A 6,489-nucleotide genomic window follows, 5' to 3' on the forward strand; every position below is an offset into this window, starting at 1 on the left:
TTCGCCTCCTCCTCTAGACGACTCCTCAAGCGTACGATGGCTTCCTTAGCGACACACCTAATTTGAAGTGCTGGCATCTTCATAGAAGCCTGATAAAAACGGACGATTAGTACGATTACAATACATGACGGGATAAAATTGTGACTTAAAGTAACTCACCCTCATCAAGTCAAAAAGGCCGGAGTCCCCCAGAGCCTCCGTCTCATGATCAAAACATTCGTCAATATCGGCATCCTTGATGATGTAGTAAGCCGTCTAGACGGCGTGCTGCTTTTCCCTTACCAAAAGAGGGACTTCCGGAACGACGGGCTCATTAATGACGGGGCCATGAGCTGTCATCAAACCCTTACCCACACTATGACCCACCGGGGGGGGGGGGGGGGTTGGGAGTGCCCTGAGGACCTATCGGACTCGAAGCGACGGATTGACTGAATATCTTTTTTAATGGGTGCTCCCCGTCACCTTAGTTCTTCCTCTTTTGGCTTGTCTTGGCAATAGGGGCAAATGAACTACCAACTTTAAGTTGAAAGGCTGCAGCCTTTTTCACCTCCAAGGCATTCCTTGTCTCCAGGTCTCTGAAAAAAACAAAAAAAAAAAAAAAACCAATCCTTGGTTAAAAAATGAGGTGTCCACAAAATGTTTCTCATTGGCGTAGCTGGGAAGGTGAAAGTCATTTTCTGATAGAGGATGGTGAATTCGAGAGTATATGGAAAATTATGATAAGCTAAATATCCATCATCTTATTTAAAGATATAGGTAAAATTTCATTTAGAGGAATTCGTTTACACTAACAAAACACTATTCTAAAGGAGAATACAAGAGTTACAATAAACAATAAGTAGAAAGGACAGTACTTTGTGATTGAGATTACCTTTGTTATTACCGTACAAATTTGATCTCTGTGATGTGGTTCTTTGATCTCTGCATCCAATGCATCTCTTTGATCGTTGAGAAATTCGATGTTTTTTTAATTAATTTTTGAAAGGACTTGAATGATATTTACTCTTTCTTAAAGGAAACTTAGGATTTTGACCTCGTGAGGATCCCTGGTTACAAACCGAGGTGTCTACAAAATGATTCTCATTGGTGTAACTGGGAAGGTGAAAGTCATTTTCTGACAGAGGATGGTGAATCGGCGAGTATATGAACAATTACGATACGACGAATATCCATCACCTAATTTAAAGATAAAGGTAAAATTCGGTTTAGAGGAATTCGTTTACGCTAACAAAGCAATTTTGTAAAATTGAATAAAATACTTTCCAGAATCAATGATTATAAAGGATGATACTTTGTGATTGAGATTACCCTTATTGTTATGAGCATAAATATATTCGACTACAATATAATCATGATTATTATGCGACAACATAAGATTTTGCCAGTTCGTGAATTTTTTGAAAATACATTAATCTTACCCTCCATCCCATCTTTTAATTAATATCAAGTGTCAGTCTTCATTCAAAAGGAAATAGGCACTATTCATTGAAATTATGCCCTATAAAAGGTTTTACCAAGTTATTCGTTGTAGTCTTAACCTTCACAAGAGTATTAAAGAATTATTTATTACTATTTTAAATGCACTAGGAAATAATGTTCTTCCTAGTACGTAAATCACAAGAGATTTTCCACAACTACTTTGTAGGATTTATATTTAAATTTCGACAAGAAAATTACCAAAAAGAAGTCATTCGAAAGGGAAATACCTTGTGATTGAGATTACCAAGGATTTTTTCACCGAATATAGTTTGGTTACTATAAAAATATATTACCTTTATTATCCAATACTTGGGCTTATAAATTAGGTTTGTCAATAGAAGTGTGAACTTCAATACACCAACCACTTTGTTAAATTAGAACAGACAAAATGTTCGACTCAATAATTAGAAAGATGGTCATTGTCATGTTATTTGTCTTCCCCTCGCGTTTCTTCATGAGCACAAGTGCTGGAATATCACAATTGACTGATCCTCAAAAACATCATCTAGCAAGAATCAACCACAATGTACCAGGAGGACCCAATACTACACATAATCCAATCTCTGCATGGACAGATTCTCAACAACATATTCAAGACAGAATCAACCGCAAAGTACTAGGAGGACCCAATCCAATACATAATCCAGCCAGTGCATGGACCGATCCACAACCCAAATAATCGTGCAAGAACCAACCGTAAAGTACCAGGGGGACCTAATCCAATACATAATCCAGTCACTATTTGGACTAATCCACTACAAAATGACCGTGCAAGAATCAACCGCAAAGTACCAGGAGGTCCCAATCCAATACATAATCCAGTCAGTGCATGGTCCAATCCACTACCAAATAAACGTGCAAGAATCAACCGCAAAGTACCAGGGGGACCCAATCCAATACATAATCCAGTCAGTGCATGGACTGATCCACTACAAAATAACCGTGCAAGAATCAACCGCAAAGTACCAGGAGGACCCAATCCAATACATAATCCAGTCAGTGCATGGACCAATCCAAAACAACATAACCGTGCAAGACCAAACCGCAAAGTACCAAGGGGACCCAATCCAATACATAATCCAGTCAGTGCATGGACGGATCCACAACCAAATAACCGTGCAAGAATCAACCGCAAAGTAACAGGGGGACCCAATCCAATACATAATCCAGTCAGTGCATGGACTGATCCACTACAAAATGACCGTTCAAGAATCAACCGCAAAGTACCAGGAGGACCCAATCCAATACATAATCCAGTCAGTGCATGGTCCGATCCACTACCAAATAACCGTGCAAGAATCAACCGCAAAGTACCAGGGGGACCCAATCCAATACATAATCCAGTCAGTGCATGGACTGATCCACTACAAAATAACCGTGCAAAAATCAACCGCAAAGTACTAGGAGGACCCAATCCAATATATAATCCAGTCAGTGCATGGACCGATGCACAACAAAATGACCATGCAAGAATCAACCACAAAGTACTAGGGGGGCCCAATCCAATACATAATCCAGCCAGTGCGTGGACTGATCCACTACAAAATGACAGTGCAAGAATCAACAGCAAAGTACCAAGAGGACCCAATCCAATACATAATCCAGTCAGTGCAAGAATCAACCGCAAAGTACCAAGAGGTCCCAATCCAATACACAATCCGATCAGTGCGTGGACTGATCCACTACAAAATAACCGTGCAAGAATCAACCGCAAAGTACCAGGACGACCCAATCCAATACACAATCCGGTCAGTGCGTGGTCTGATCCACTAGAAAATAACCGTGCAAGAATCAACCACAAAGTACCAGGAGAAACCAATCCAATACATAATCCAATCAGTGCGTGGTCCGATCCAATACCAAATAATCGTGCAGGAATCAACCGCAAAGTACCCAGTGGACCTAATCCAATACATAATCCAGTCAGTGCATGGACTGATTCACTACAAAATAACCGTGCAAGAATCAACCGCAAAGTACCAGGAGGACCCAATCCAATACATAATCCAGTTAGTGCATGGTCCGATCCACTACAAAATAACCGTGCAAGAATCAACCGCAAAGTACCAGGAGGACCCAATCCAATACATAATCCGGTTAGTGCATGGGCCACTCGTCTACAAGATCCCTGATAAGGAATCAATCGTAAGTGAAACACATGGAATACACGATAATATTGAAAATCCACAAACCTAAATGTGCCACATAATAGTAAAAGGATATGAGCCTTTATACTACTTGTATCGATCATAACTATTATCTTTTACGTTGGAATAAATTGATGGGCTTTTGCATGTATAATTGACGATTTCGAACTAGCGTTCTATATGTTTGTTCGTTCGCCGCTGTGATAATATCTTTGTGTTTCATGTGATAACTTGGCATACCTATTATAAGACCATTAACTAAAATTTGTTTATTGTTAATTAATTTGTTCCAGAATTCTTTATCATTTCATTGAATCATTGGCTTTAGACAAGACTTAGTTGATTTTTAATCATTACGAAAAATGTCAACAACCTACCCTTTTTGGAGATTTCTTTCTATCGAAGAATCATAACAACGATTGATTTGATTCCTGTGAGATACACTTTTGTTTAAAAGAGTTTATCCAATTAATAGAGATTTTACTTATAAATTGGAAACCTCATAGAATTGGATCCTTTCGATTGCAATGATTTGAAAAACCACCAGTTAGGATAGATGTAGAAGAATAATATCCACTCTATACGTATAATAGGTTTCCTCCTCATGTGGCTAAAGAAAATACGAAATTATGAGTATGAATAGAATTTTTAATTAATGATTTCAAGTAGATCCATAAAATCCATAAATAATCAAATCAATTAAATGTGACTTAAGTACTTTTTTAATTCCTAATTCATATCCCGAAAGGGAAAAAAAAATCATTTGATGTCTCTTACTCTTCACTCAAAGTAGATAACTCGTAAATAATGTTTCATGCAAAACAAAACGAATGTGTGATAGAGAAAAACAAATTGTGTTCCATGTTCTTATAACTCCAAACAATGGTGTGTTCTTCAATAGTATAATTGGATTAAATTATGTTCTATGTTCTTATATCTCCACTCCTATGAGACATACCCATATCGTTTCTCATTACTCAGGAAACTTAGTTGATTTAGTTGTATGAGTTCCTTTGACAAGTGCCACATTACAGATGATTTATTGACCATTTAACAGTGGAGTGTAGCTAACAATTTATAATATATAAAATATTTCTAACGTGAGAGGATTTGGTTAAAATTTTATGTGCTACTGTGAGAGACCGCGCTCTCGGTCCGTTTTGGCATTGGGACAAACCTGTGAGAATGGGTGGACTTTTATTATTGCCTCTCAAATTGGATGTTCGACTGATTATGTTTTCCCCTTTAGACTAAGGGTTTTACAATGGAGACACCACTTCCTTATTTATTGGAAGAAATAAGAAACCCAAAATCGAAAAATTCATCATTTTATTGATTTAAGAACGAATGTACATCGATAGTAGGAAATTACATGGCTTTGGTCCTATATACAATCCAAGATAAAGTACATGGCTTTGTTTGTTAGTTACAATCTAGAGATTTAAAATTACATGGATAAGCATTGATCTATCTACCCATTATCTAAGCTTGGAGGCTATGTTACAAGATGGGAAGGTGCTAGGCACCCACCTTTACCGGGGAAACCGGTCTTCTAGACTATGGTGGCCAACATTTCTATCATATCATCCAATATGTTATCAATCAATTTGCATGTTGATTTTAATGTGTGTGTGCACACGATAAACCCTAATTCCAAATATTAATCATTGTATTTCGACTAAAAAAATAAATTGTAGTGAATGCGTGCAGGTGGTGATATCCTAGATTCAAGGATTTGAGAGAATTGCAAAATAAACGTGTTTTCATGTTTTTTATGTGGATTTAAAATCAAAGCTATTGTTATGCATGAACATGTGACGAACAACCAAGAACATGTGAAGAACGATATGAACATTTAAGAATATCACGAACATTGAAACATATTCAAGGAATTTAAATAATCACTGGCAAGGTTTAATCTTGAATTAACATTATAGCAACACGAAAAACAAGTTAGGGTAATGGATTATAACTACATGCAGGATCCACACGATGGAGGAGGAGGCTATCGGTGGAGGTCTCAAGGGTGGAGGCCTACGTAACTTTCCAAGGAAGGATAGGCTCTTCAAATTGTTAAAAGATGTTGCGTTTGTTTTTGTATGTCTAAATTTCACTTAAAGTGCTCTTTTGGGTTTTTGATTGACCAAAGCCTCTCACAATTTATTCGGATTAGTTAAGTTTATAATCAATTCAAAATTAATCATGTGATTGCATGGACACAACTTAATTCGGATAGCCAACATTTAATATTTTCCATGAATTTTATTGATATTAAAATTTAATTGGACAAGTTTAGTGCCGATTAGCTGGTCTTGGGTCCCATGTTGCAATTAATGGCATTGAAATTCATGAAAATTGACAAATTAACATGAAAAAAAAGGGCCAAAAACATAAATGATTGATCTTGGCCAAATTGCAGATCGACCCACGGACTTGGTATTCATCTATCAATCGGCATACTTAATACAAAGGTCTCTACTCGCCCTTGAGCAAACCCAAATTTCAATTTTCCTCCGTTCCCCCCCCCCCCCCCTCAATTTTACCCTAATTCCAAATCCATGACCCAGGTTAACGAAATTTATTGTTTTAATACTTTCAGTTTTTTTATTTAACAGCGGTATCAATTTTTTAAAATAAAAAATAAAAAATAATAATTATCACCAAAGATTCATCCATCCTATTAATTAATTAATTAATTTTGTGTGTGTGTGTGTGGGGATCTTTCTTAGAAATTCCAAAATCTACCATACCCCTACCTTCCAAATTTATAGAAATCGGAAATCTTGCTCACACCTAGTCACTTAGTGCCAAGGGGGGAGCAATTAGACCACAAAGTTCAATTGAAATGAAATTCTTGTCTTAA

This window comes from Quercus robur, chromosome 8 (assembly GCF_932294415.1).
Source record: "Quercus robur chromosome 8, dhQueRobu3.1, whole genome shotgun sequence".
NCBI lineage: Eukaryota > Viridiplantae > Streptophyta > Magnoliopsida > Fagales > Fagaceae > Quercus > Quercus robur.